Here is a 14,980-nt window from a genome sequence, read left to right on the forward strand (position 1 = left end):
TCATGCAAAGTCCCTGTCATGTTTTCCCGTATTAATTATTGCCTTGCCTGGAAACTGATACTCTCATCATTAACACGCCGAATGAGGTGACATACAATTCGTACGTGTATTTTCTGACTTTTTTATTACATTTCAACATTTGCTTTAAACTCGAGAAGTCTTCCAATGTCTTACGGTGCGATTACTCTTGCAATGCAGAACCTGTTTGTCGATATCTCTCTTATTTACACCAATTATTCCTACTGCCGATCTTAGTGATCTTTTCCACATGAACTTACTGGTCGCAGTTCTTTTGTCTGATTTAGAACCTGTGTAATCAGTCATTCATGTTTGTGGCCGGGATTAGTATCTGTTAAAACCTGTAAAGTGGGCATAAACATTACCAATTCTCATGTACAGCGTGATCTTTTGGCGTGATTCTACCCTTACAATGAACAAAATTATCACGTTCACCATTTCCTCCGTAGAGCCCCGCTCGACAAGAAATGCACAATGCAATTAGGTATTTCTGAAGTAACCGAACATTTGATATTACTTTCTTGGTTCTACCCATATTCTCGCACATCTTTCATTTAATACAGAGGCCAAGCCAAAACAACAGCTTATCATCCAAACGCTTGTGTAACTTCCTATGTAAGTACTTGTCAGTTGTGGGAAGTCTTCTACAAACAATTTTTGTGTTCAGCTGCAAACTGACATGCATATTTAATAAGTCTTTGAACAAAAGACAATGCAAAACCCGTCACTGGTATTTGATTAGCCTCTGCGTGAATGTCGGTACAATTAATCACATGAAACTTTTCCAGACACGAGCAATCACATGAAACCTTTTCAAACAGAGACTAACTGACCATAACTACTCTACCGCTCAACCAGCCATGGTTCTACAAATCGCAAGATTCCCCGATCATTTCGTTTTACAACAGAATTTTTCATGCCAGTGAATGAAATCCTCAATACGTACAATTTGTGATCTCTTTAGCTCTCAATTCAGAAAAAATGCCGTGTGCCGTGGTTAGTAGAAACTTACACTTGCATGAAAGAAAATATCTTCCATAAAGAACTCAATACTACTTTCTTGGTTCTACAATATTTATTCAGTATATTTATGAGATGTCTAATTCTTTGTACACCTAAGTGAAAGTCACGCTCGTGACTTCCTTGGTAATAAGTAGTTGTCAGGCTTTTTCAGACGTGTCCACTGCTTAGCTGGTAGCCAGCTAATAGCTGGCTAATAACAGCTAATAGCGGCTAAAAACGGCTAATAGCTTGAATAGCTCAATAGCCAGCCCATTTAGGCCGCGGGAGTTGTTAGCTGGTAGCCAGCTAATAGCTAGCTAAGAGTGGCTATTAGCGGCTAAAAACGGCTAATAGCTTGAATAGCTCAATAGCCAGCCCATTCCGACCTCGGGAGTTGTTAGCTGGTAGCCAGCTAATAGCTAGCTAAGAGTGGCTATTAGCGGCTAAAAACAGCTAATAGCTTGAATAGCTCAATAGCCAGCCCATTCCCACTGCGGGAGTTTTTAGCTGGTAGCCAGCTAATAGCTAGCTAAGAGTGGCTATTAGCGGCTAAAAACGGCTAATAGCTTGAATAGCTCAATAGCCAGCCCATTCCGACCTCAGGAGCCAGCCCATTCCGACCTCGGGAGTTGTTAGCTGGTAGCCAGCTAATAGCTAGCTAAGAGTGGCTATTAGCGGCTAAAAACGGCTAATAGCTTGAATAGCTCAATAGCCAGCCCATTTCGGCATCAGGAGTTTGTAGCTGGTAGCCAGCTAATAGTAAGCTAAGAGTGGCTATTAGCGGCTAAAAACGGCTAATAGCTTGAATAGCTCTATAACCAGCCCTACAATAATCATTTGTTTTTAGCTGAATAGCTACCTACTACGTTTATTAGCAGCTAAAAGTGTCATGTGGAAATTAATAATAGCTTAAATAGTCACAAAGAGCTAAATGTAATCTATTCGTTCGGCTAACGTAGCTATTAGCTACCTAGCTATTTAGGGGGCTATTCAGCTATCCAGCAATCCCGCACCCCACTCACTTATTCACTATATCAAATCACAGACAAACAGAAAACTCAACTCACTGCTAACATTGCCGGTCAACTTCAAGAGTCATGTCTCAATTTTCTCAATTCTCTTCCAATAAACCCGAGACAATTTTACTGACAGTATTACACTGTCACAAACTAGTCTGTTATGATGGACTGTGTATACACTAAAGTTTCGATTTCATAAACCAGAATTCAAATCTCTCCGTTCAAGAGACGAAGACGGTTTCTCTTACAATTCAACCACCAAGACTCAAATTATGATGATCGTTCTTTCTCGTATGTCGCTGTAGCAAGCAGCCATAGCTCTCGTACGTTGCGACGGAATAACTCTTTTACTTGGGGTTTTCCCGTTGCAGTCCATATTCGTCCGGGAAAACGAGAGCTACGACTGCACAGACGAATAGACTTTCTAGTCATATTCGGTCAGCATCAAGTACTGAAGTTTTGAAATCGTGACTAATGACCTGCTTCTCTGAGAAAGCATAGTCATGCGACAAGCGCCAGTGAATATTTTCTTTATGCTTTGTCTGGAAAACTTAGGTGATTTTGCTCAGCTCACTTCTGACGTTGCATTTAGTTGCGTTTAGGACCCAATAAACAAAATTTCACACTTGGTGGGGCTGGCCATGCTTAGTTTAGGCGTCAAATTTAAAATTCGTTGTAATCAGTGCGTACATATTGACACACACACCCACCAACTCATTAAGCTGGCAAAAGCTCTCGCAGAAATTTGTATGGGAAAAAGCTGTCATGCCACATTTTGCTAAACAGATTTTCAATTTGCAAGTTATTGCAATGATATTGCAATGATTTGCAATGATACACACACACACACACACACACACACACACACACACACACACACACACTATATATATATATATATATATATATATATATATATATATGAACATATATATAAACAGATTTTCAATTTGCAAGATATTGCAATGATTTGCAATGATATATATATATATATATATATATATATATATATATATATATATATATATATATATATATATATATATATATATAATATATAATATATTAAAGTTAGGCACCAAAAAAGGATGCACCCGAAATTGCAACTAAATGATGCAATTCGTGACTGGCATGATGCATTTTATGCCAGTATTAGCTGCTATCATTCAATAAAATACTGAGATCTCTCCCCTACAGAGACTTTCAAAACCATGGTGATCCCCCTGAGCCAAAAGAAAAAATAGAGTAACCCCCACAAATCCAAAGCAACCCCCTCCATGAAACTGACCAGTCCGTAAGACTACAGTGCACGAATTGGTATGAATTATTCACTTGGATATATGAACTTGCCATTGTATAGATCGCGAATCTGCTGAATAATTTCCAATTATGGTGTAAAATACCCACAGATGCCATTTGCCCAATACCGACAGGTCAGTGGATTCAAAAGATGAGTACAATGTTTCAAACACCGTTGCAGCTGCTGTGCTATTTTCGTGAGCAGCGCAGCCAGCGGTAAAGATGGGGCGGGGGCGACGAATGAAAGAGCTGGGAGGGAAACTTCGATGAAGGGAACATTCATCTTTTACTGCAGGTTTCGTGAATTGCTGAATATATTTCTCTCACTGTTTTGCCTGGATAGTGTATAAACTATACGAGCAATTTTGACGATCAAACTTTTAATAATCTGAGCCATTAGTGAAAGATAAACAATAGCATTGGTGAAGGATAATAACTATTGACAACTTGTTAACAGCAATCAGTAGTGCGGATAATAAAACCTTGTGTAGGGATTTTCCGGTCTGCCTTTGTTTGCACACAAAAGCCTTCCCCTTTGTCGCGATGGAACTCATGAATAAATTATGGTCATTGTTAACTATTCAATCAGTTCGATTTAATTCAAATACCTTACACTCGGTCTATTGAACAGAAATGTATCGTTAAGCTCATCAAATTTACATTATAGCGCTGTAAAACATAAGATAACATCAGTCTTCCACACCAGATTTGATGAGAGTTTATAAGTGGCACAGCTGTAGACATAAACGGCTTTCTACAATGACCTTTTCTACGAGCCGGAAGCATATAGCACCTTGCTGAAGGGAGCATCCGAAATTGACAATGAAAAGTATGAATTGAATCACCAATGGTATTGTGTGTCTTCGTTTTCACTGCAACGTGATAAAGACTTGTTAAAACATCTTGCCGGTAACCGATTACTTTTTCTAGCGTGTTCTCAATATTCGGACAACTGTGTTTCTTTAGCAGTAAAATTGCCATACCATAGATTGATGTTTAGAGTCAGAGCACTCTCAATACGAGATCTGTACACTAAGTTGAGACGATTCTTGCAGACATCGAATGATTTACGCATTTTAAGGAGGGTTATACCACTCTTCGCCTCGTGCCCATTGTTCTAACCATGCTCTCTAATTTCCATAACCGAATATTTTATAATTACCACCTAGCTTTCTTTTGTTTAAAAAGTGTCCGATTTACAAGTTCTATTGTTTAAAAGTGTCCGATTTACTAGTAAATCGGACAGTTCTTTTGTTAAAAACTGTCCGGTTTACTGGTAAATCGGACACTTTTAAACAAAAGAACTTGTAAAATGGACACTTTTTAAACAAACGGAAGTCACGTGGCGACGAGTAAAAAAAACAAATGCGAGACATTATACCCGAAGAAATTTATTTCACAATTAAGTACAGAGGAAAGACACTTTACAAGAATCACCGGACTGAATTGATTTGCACGACTGTACATCTCAAAATGAATTACAGGTCACCGTGAAACAACGCTATTGATTGCAAATATCACTTCTGTGTTAAGGTTATTGTTATCACGATCATTCGAAGCTATATTAAGCTGAAATTAAGATTTCAAAGTCAGTTATCAACACTGAATATAGAGGTTTCAGTCGCCTTAGGTAAAGTTAAATCTAGCTACAGGCAAACACACACGCAGTACCATAGTCATTGTGGATCAAGACATATTGTTTTTTTGTACTTGCAGTTTCTGTTGCGCCTTTCTCTGACGTGTAGCATGGTCTTCCAATTGTGGCCGTTAGCACTGGCGTGACAGGGGGACTTTTCTTTTCCATCTTTGGCTTTGGTAGTTGAAGTGCACCGGATACAGCTTCCATTTGTACTTCATCCGCCATATCGATATACGTAGAGCGACTCGGCAATTGCGTGTATGTTGCTCTTAAGTTTTCGACCCAAATGAGCAAAATGTGACTCTAACGTCGATCTGCAAACACCTTTTCACTTCATTCAATCAACCAATCAATGAAACATAATTCATACAATTCAAATCAAACCAGGTGCTCAACCACGTCATCGCACTACAATAGCAACACATGTCAACTTTGTTTATCCAATCATGGGTTATTTTTTTTATAATTTCGTTCAACAAGGTGTCAAAACGCGTCAATGTTTTCCTGCCAAAGTTTCAACTTGCACTGCACTAAAATTACAAATGAAAACATTCGGCGTGCAAACAAGGCTCTAAAACTCGGCAAATTCGTGGTATAACACGGTCAGCGAACTCGTAGTCGGCGGTTTACGGAATTTAACGGTACAGTTTGCCATAAAACTCCTCGGCCCTGCGGGCCTCGGAGTTTTACTGGCAAACTGTACCGTTAAATTCCGTAACCGCCTCCTACTCGTCCGCTTACCTATAGATAATTATTGTAGGGAGTCTTTTCACTATTTAATCGTGTAACACCAACGCAAAACTTTTCATTTTATTTATTTTATTTTATTTATTTCTCTTGAATCGGACATCAATTGTCCATAGAAAAACCATTACAGAAATGAAAGAATAAACTTAAAGACATGTGGAATAAAGCACCGGTGAGGGTGCTGACAGCCAACCTTATCTCACTAGAAAAGAGAATCAATCCAGTTTGTGTCATATAATACTGATATAGAATTAATACAACAATGAGCACCATGAGTATCCATTTGAATAAGACCCAAGATATTTCAACATGTGATAACTTGAGTTTAAAGAACAATATGCATTCGTGAATTTTTGTACTCCTAAAGACTTGGCCGTATTGTTTAAGGATATTAACTATTACTAGCTTGTTAACGACAATCGGTACCTTTATACTATGGCTAAAAAAAACTTTCGTAAGTAATATTTTCCGGTCCGCCTTTGTTTGCTACTGGTCAGCCCCGGCGTGACCAATATGGAATTCATAAACTCATTATGGTCATTGTCCACTATTCTATACAATTGATTCAATTCAAATACTTTATTCTTGTGTATAAAAAGACAACTCTATCTGTAGACCAGGGGTTTCATAAAGAGCCGGCAGCCGGCGAAATTGACCGGTTACTCTCATGATTTCGCCGGCTACTTTTTTGGAAAATTGGACTCTTTCATCGCTAAAATATTTTTTACCTTCTGAAATGATACGGACAAGTTTCACAAGCTGTGTAATCAAACTTTTCAACGGCTTTATGTGAAACAAAATTTAGAAGACGAGCGACTACTACGATCACCTTGTACTACGATGCAGCACGGTCTTGCGTATACTGCCTCAATAAAAATCAGAATTGCAATTGACGATTCTATTGGCTACCTGAATTGCTGATTCCTATTTGGTGACCTTTATACACGCTAATGAAAACGTGCATACTACACCTGTCGGCCGTCGTTAGCTCAACTCAAAATGGTCGATGAACAAATGAAGACGGAAGCGATCGCAAGGTCAAGCTTCGCTGTACGATCCTCGGTTTTGAAGTGGACCAAGGCAAGAAACAAGAGAAGGATAATTACGTGGATCTAAACTGTTTTCGAAGGCAATGACCTGATTTTTTTTCTCACGAAAAACTTTCCGATTACAGTTGGAATTTAGAAAGCCGATGTGCGTTGCACTGCGGTAGGCGTAATTATGAGGAGTTTAACCAGGACGTATGATATGTACTGCTCTTCGGTCTATCGACGCCAATAAGAACGTCGCCCAGAGTGGTTACAATACGATCAGACCTCTAAATTCACTTCAAAAGCGATCGTCAGGTTAAATCCAAATGTGCGCTTCTGAACGTACAAATTTTCATATCCTATATCAAGGTTCTTACTTTGCATACCCATATAGTCAAATAACCTTGAGGATCTTTGATTCTATTTGCGAAATATGGTAATGATTGTCATTTTTTATCATTATTCGTTATATAAATTATCCTTTTTACCTCCCCAGTGGTATCAAAGTTCTTCATCTACAGATTTCCATACCAAACATCAGGGCTCTTAATTTTAAGCATAACATTATGAGTGTTTCATCCAGGATGGCATCAACAAGGGTGATTTTCCCCATTTTCCAGAAAATTTCGGTGGCATTTCACCAGTTCATGTGTTCTACTTGTACCTCTAAGGTGTGACTGGCACCATTTCATTGAGGGGGGGGGGGGGGGGAGTGGTCGTTGACAAATTAATTTTGGGTGCCAACATTTCAACAGAGGGGGAATCCCTATCTCCCTGTCTAGATGTAACACTGAATAATATCATCTACATATCACATTTATATCATTAATAATAGTGAATCATTATAGTTTACCTCCAAAAAGCATAGAGGCTCTAGAGACTTGTTTCTTTGTTCAAATTATCGTCAACATTACCACATTTTATCATTTTTAATTATGAATTATCATATTTAGGCCTAATCTCCCAGGAAAATGGCTTTTATGATATGAACACAAATTGCCCTGGAACACTGCTGACAATTCTCCTGAAAATACTAGAAATTCAAGTGACTGTAAGCTGTAAAAAGTAAATTTTAGCTCATTTTTCAGGGTTTCCGGCCTTCGGCTGGGAGGGGGAACACCCCCTCCCGGACCCTCCCCCGACGACAACCGCTTTGTGGTCATGGCAGCTTCAAGCCGCCTAAATTTCCATTCCAGCCCCCGACTTCAAAACTTAATGAAACCCCTGACTGTAGACCCATCTAATTTACATTTAAACAAAAGAAAACAACATTCTTCAGCTGTAGTAGATAAAGTCCTGGTTTGCTCCAAGCCTGTGGGCATATAAACATAATCAAAACAGAGACAATTAAAGGGTTAAGCTTATGCAGACTTTCGTGTTAGAAGTAGGATATTGCAAAGATCGCGGGATAAACGTGATATCTCAGTAAGTCTGCCGAGAAAAGCCAAGCCATGCACCGGGGCAGTCAACCGTACCGCGCGCAAGAGCTGGCCAAAAAGGATTGTGGAATGACCCTATTTTAATTCTCGAACTTAACAAAAATAGGCACAGTGTTGCACAATTGAAATTTGTTTTGAAGATGCATGTCGTTTAAGGCAGTATGCTCCCCGAAAGTGAAAGACTTAAACTTTTGCTCAAACTTCCATCGATGAAACTTTGAACCATTCTCGTACCAAACCAACAATAAAAATCGTGAGTCACCCTGCACAGTTTGCAACTAGCGAAACAAATCACGAAGATTGTGTGATATTTGAAATTCAAAAAGACGACCATCAATGACTTACCTCTATGGGGGAATTTAATTTTGGATTTTAGAAAAACTGAAACGGTGAAAGTTTCTTCCTCTAAGAGCTTTAAATGAGCTCCCACAAGGAGTAGATCATAAAATAATTGCAGAAATTTGAAAGTCCAAATATCTGTCCCCGATGCGCTTCCTACCTTAAGTGTTGCTTACAAAAACTCAAAAGAATGTTTTCATAAGTTGAGATTTCGTCCAAGTCATCGTGTACGTCCGACCGCTGTCATAATAAAAAAATTGTAAAATCGATGTTGAGATCCACATTGATCAATAAACCTTCCTATAGAACAACTTTGCAAAATTGAAATGAAGCTTACCACTGTTCACACTGCACAGTTTCTGATGATTTTATCTTAAAATTAAGAAAATCGTGTTTGTCTAAGAAAATTCCGATTTATGTTCACCATCGAGGGAAAATGGGCATTTCTGAGTTTCATTACTCAAAATGACTTTAAGGCATGGTTTTATGATAATGAATATTGACAGCTTGTTAAACCCCGGTGCGGGGTATAAAAGACCCCTAACTCATGGAAAACTCATAATGGCGCTTGAGTGACAACTGGCAACAGCAAGGTAGACCGCTCTGTGAAAATCAGCCGAAGCGATTCTCAAACAAACATTATTGGCATACCATAAACATAGACTGTTTCATAAACACGTAGGCCATACAGGTATCCGCAAAATTTCACAAAACCTTTTAAAATTACGACGATTAGGGGAAAATCGCTTTCGTAACAAAGGAAATGGCCCCCAGGGAACAGTCGTTCCGTGATTCAAACAATTGTCAATCATTCAGTGACGCGCAGAGGTGCAAACTGGTCAAACATTTGCTGTGCATACGAGAATAATTACGATGCAAACAAACCATATGTACGCTTAGAGTTACATGTATATTGGCGTGCACACAGGATGAAAACTTCGTGTTTGTCATAAACTATTTAAAGGCGCCCTTCTCAATCCCTGGTTCTCGCATTAGCGAATGTGTTAACAGCCCATGTACAGTTCATCATTCTTTTGTTTTCCATTGAATATTTTATCAAGGAAATAATATTTATATTAGATAAATCTGATAATTGAGTGGGGGCTTTAACAACAAGCGTTTATATGCAATGACATCGCGAAAGTGAGCCATTTTCGGTCGTGACTTAGCGAGAGATGAGTCAGTACCGGTACGATGTATCCTTGCGAAAAGTGCGTACTATGTATTTTACAGAACTTCAGGCAGAGTCCATAGTTTACAATGACATCAAAAACAACTAATATTAAAGCATGGCGGTAGCCTCCATGATCAATTTGATTACAGCAAGTCAAAGAGAGCCACTTTTTTCAACAGCCCCCCCCCCCCCCCAATCTACGGCCGAAAGTACCGGTACACTACAGTCGCTTTTGATATAAATGCTAGCCCTGAAAACGGCCGTATGGTTTGTACATGTACACGTGTTCTCACACATGGCAATGACATGTCGTGTTCCACTGTTCGGAGGGTTGGTAAGGTTTGACATACCGGTTGCCCCAGTAACGTTTGGACTTCTGTTATGACAATTAAACAAAGCTTGTAAAGATACCAAAACAGTATTTATCAATGTCAGTTCAAGGTGAGCAAGTGAGCGTCGACGCGTCATCACCCGATCTTATTTGAAATGCTTTGACCTACTCTTGACTGCAGAGTGACGTCACTTTCACCTCACGCACGCAAGTGAGGTGAATTGGGATTTGACTATACATGACAATGAACAATGCAGAAATTATGTGACAAAGGACAGAACTTAGTGTTTATCATTGACATAATGTTGACCCTTCAATATTTTGTTCTCACGGCAGTGTGACGCAAAAATGACGTGAAAAACCGCAAGTTCCCGGATGTCCGCGGTCAAGAATTGATACGTGTGTCCGAGTTGGCACTACGTCGTATAATTTCGACAAAGGTTGGACTTTAATTTCTTCAATAAAGGAGATATCTATGAACCCTGTCAGTGGTTCATCCAATTGCTCCGAAAATAAACATAACTCGTGATGAGTTGTCCGGGGTCACCTGCCCTCAAAGCAATCGAGCAGCCAACCTCGATCGCTTACAGATATCGTGGCACGCGAGATTCATGGAAATCTCGATCCTTCCGTGATGTAGTGAACTTATTTTTTTTCTATTTTAGCGATTGGTCATGACGTCGCGTCGTTCACCTATTCCCTACCATTTTCCTGACCGTGTTTCTCAGTCAATGTTTAGATCGGTAATTCGTGATTTCAACATACGAAATTGCCGGCTTCGGATTATTTTTAATGTTTATGTTTATTACTTTCTTGATGATTATTTCCACTAAGTACGGCGCCATTTCCTTATGAAGATATGGCGGTCAGTAGCCGAATCATTCTCGAACGATGACAAAACGCCCATCCAAACTTGGCATTAATCTGGATCCCGGTCCATTTCGCCCCGGGCTTTAACGCAAACTGTTGTTTAATTCTAAGGCTAAAAAACCTTTTGTTGCTGTTTTTCTCGGGCTGTCTTTGTTTGCAAACAGTCAGCCAATGAGAGACAATGGAAAGAACAAGAGTCTAACGAAAGCAACGATAGTATAATTTCATTCCTTTAACTCGATCAACAACAATCAAATATGCCAAACGCGTGGCTTTAATAGGAGGAACTGTGCATACACATGTACGAAAAACATAACTTCGGACGATAAACTATGTATGACAAATAGTTTGCTCAGATAAAGTCCTTTTTGCTGGTCCATATTATTGTTTTTCAATCGGAAATGACACAAGATTACATTACAAGTAACCTAGCACCGGTCCCATAGCCTTTTTTGGTAGTCTCGGACTTGTCCGACAAAAGAGAACAATAATAGTTATAAAAACAAGAGGATAAGAACAAAAAATCTTTTTTGAAAATCGAAACTGTATAGTCTGAATATGAAAAATTCAAACATGTTTGAATTTGACTTTTCGATATATCCATGTAATGCGTTTAATCAAGTACAAACATTTGCACACTGAAAAAGATTACATTTTCTAGTTTCAAGGTGTATATTATCTTCAATGAAGTCCCCTAAAATGTATTTTTTCCTCGGTAAAATTAATAAATGGCCAAATACATCATAAACCCCGAGTGTACAAGTATAGAAACAACATAAACATTGATATTTTTGTTCATATAAATCGGGACTAAAGTCATTTTATTGCTTGAAATTACATTTAGATTCCTGCATGACGCCCAATTGAAAAATGCTGGATAAATGCAGGCCATCTTCGAATACTTGGTAACGTGACCTCAAATCGCCCGATGGTGAGAGAATGCCAGTAACTGTATTTCTTTAATTGATGATCTTGACAAGCAAAATGAATGAAAAACTTAACAAGCTAAAACAAGGCTGTGGAAAAAGTGGACTTGGCTGAGTTCACTCCCGAACCATGTTATTTCGAGATATAGATTTATAGTATTTTTTTTTAAAACGGGGTAAGCAGCGTACGCTAACCTTTGCTCATTGTTTTTACTACTGTCACAGTAGTTAAGAAAACAATAGCTATAAATTATCAGTTTCTGTAAAGTTCAGAGTACGAATATTCCGACCAGTTAGTTTAAAGAAATGATAACAAAAATCAATTCTGAGATGGAAATGAACAGAAAATTGAGTTTTAGCGGTGCACTTCATTCTCAGTATCGCCGTATCAATTAGTGCTTGTTGCTTAGCAACAGCCCATGCTCTGGTTTTTGCAGAGGTCACAGCCTCATTCCGATGAAATATTTACTATATATAGTATAAATCCAAATTTGTGTATTGGTATATTTATAAAATTATATTTGTTTATATTGTATATTTGCTGTATTTGGCAAGTTCCCGAACTGACATCGTTGAATTTTGTCATGATTTCTCCTATTATTCCAATTACTCTGATATTTCTTCATGATCAGCTTCATTGGACACTTTGTAGGGAAAGTTATTCCTTTTAGTAAGTGTGCAAAAATGCATTTGGGAATTACAACTGCTGATTGTGTAAGAAAAAATAAATCACACGAGCGCGGAAGTTGACGGAGAAAATGAAAACAGCATGGTACAAACTCTCCTGTCAGTATATCTTTTGGAGCGTCCACACGTCACTGTTGGCTCGTTTAATTGTTAATGTAGAGGAAACCGAACTAAAAAGTTCAACAACGTGAATAGAGATCCATGCAACGGCTTCATTATCGAAACCCTTGCTCAGAATAAACCCACAAAGACAATCTCGAGAATTTGTGGGTCAGGCCCTCTGCTCGGCTTGCGATTGCATGCCTTCCATGATGTTGTTGCGGAAAAAAGGTTTCATGATCGACAAAATGAAGAGAATGATTAACGGCAAAATGAGGAAACTAAAGTCTTAGAGACTTCCACATAATCGACTAAGCAAACGGTCAACAGCCTTGATATCAATAGGTTCCAAATCGCTGTTACGCCACCTACCCCGATTGTACACGGACAATATATTTTGTATTTATTTATGTCCTCGGTTCATCGATTCACGGATCTGATCAGAGACATCATCATGGAACACCAAGAGAACATATCGCTTGATAAGAATTAAAGCAATAAGCGGCGGTCGCAGAAGCAACATTCTACTTAAAAAGTGGTACCAACGTCTGAAAACTTAACCCCTTCACTACCATGAATTCGTCCAATCCCTTTGTAGTCTTGGCAAAGTTGGACCTCTACTGTGGGAAATGGGGGTGAAAAGGTAAAAACACCAAAATACAACAACTGCAGTATGGTGACGGGCCATATAGTGACAAGCGTGTAACCAGAGAGGCATACACCGCAATAGGCGCACCGCAAGAGCCTTCGGGACAGTGACAGGACCGATGTTATGTTTCGCGGAGACTGCGCATAGCAACATCGTATTTGTCGCACCAACAGTCGATTTTATTTATGATAGGTTCATTAGTCACTATTGTGCAGCCGTTTGATCATCCGGTGTGACTTAAACACATACTGGGAGCAGTACATCATAATACGTTATTATGCGCAAGGTCAACAATGATATAATCAATATGATAATTACCTTTCAGATAAGTCATGCATGTCATATCTTTTGTTTGGTGTTTTATGTTTCCGTTTTAAAATACAAAGGAAGAAAGACCTTACCAATAATACCCGCTATTGTGCCATTGTGACATCGGGTTTACCCTGTGTAGCAGGCATCTGGAAACTAAAAGTATAATCTTCTGAGTCCATTATCATAGTATATGTAACACCATTGTTCATAGAATGGCTGTCATCGCTAAGAATGTTGATGTACTGTGATTGTTCTGTCCGGACAAAAGGCAAAAAACTTCTTGAAAGATGATGCTGGATTCTAAAGCTGTTACCTTTTACATGTCATAATGTTGACCAAATCAGAAAATTTAAAATAATCGTTTAACTAAAATTTACAGCGGCAGTATGTAATCCCTGGTTCTCCCATTGCGGGTGGTTGAAATTTACTGTTTGTGTGATTTTAGTCCTTGTTCTCCTTCAACAATTTAAGCCAGAGAAGACAACACCTCTCGTACCCATACAATAACAAAAGTGTATTTATCAGAAGCAGTCAATCAATTTCAAGATTGATGACTCTGCAAGGAAGATTACATTAAATTTTAAGTGTACAATAATACCTATACAAGTACATTTGAAACTTAAATTTATCATTTACAATATTAAATAAAAATTCTTTGTTGGACCCTTGGCTGGCAGTATGTGTGACCGGGATAGTCTTCTGTTGCGCCATTGCCAGAAGCGAAATGAATCGAACAAACACCGGTACATTTGCTCGTACCAAGCCTACCATAACCTGCCCGGAAGCAGGTTCTGATCCAACGGAGCGCAGTATTGGTGGATTGCTTGATAACTCCCTTAATAGCTAGTTGCTAATAGATTAGCCATGTGAATAGTTTGCTTTTAGCTCCTCTTTGCTATTCAAGCTATTCTAAATTTCGATAGGATATTAAAGGTCGCTATAAGTGACCTTGCAGTAACTACCAGCTAACAAGTGATACTCTTAGAAGGCCTGGATATAGTCAGTCATTCAAGCTATAAGCCGTTTTAAACGCTATTAGCCGATTTAACCTAGCTATTGGCTACCAGCTAATTTCTTTGAAGCCACGAACAGTCAGCTATCAAGATGTCAGCCATATTGGCCTTTATGAGTCCTCTTTAGCTAGCTATTAGCGGCTACCAAGTAACCAGTGGAGACTTATTAGAAGGCCCGACTAGTCAGCTCTTCAAGTTATTAGCCATTTTTGCCGTTATTAGCCCCCTTAGCTTGCTATTTGCTGGTTACCAAGTAAGTAGTGGAGATTTATGAGAAGGTCTGGCTTGTCAGCTATTCAAGCTATTTGCCATCTAATATCCCTCTCCTGCCAGCTATTACATTATTTCTCACAGGCGTGTCAATAAATCGCGCGAGATCTCGTTTT

This window comes from Ptychodera flava (genome assembly GCF_041260155.1).
Source record: "Ptychodera flava strain L36383 chromosome 23 unlocalized genomic scaffold, AS_Pfla_20210202 Scaffold_23__1_contigs__length_28996876_pilon, whole genome shotgun sequence".
NCBI classification, from domain to species: domain Eukaryota; kingdom Metazoa; phylum Hemichordata; class Enteropneusta; family Ptychoderidae; genus Ptychodera; species Ptychodera flava.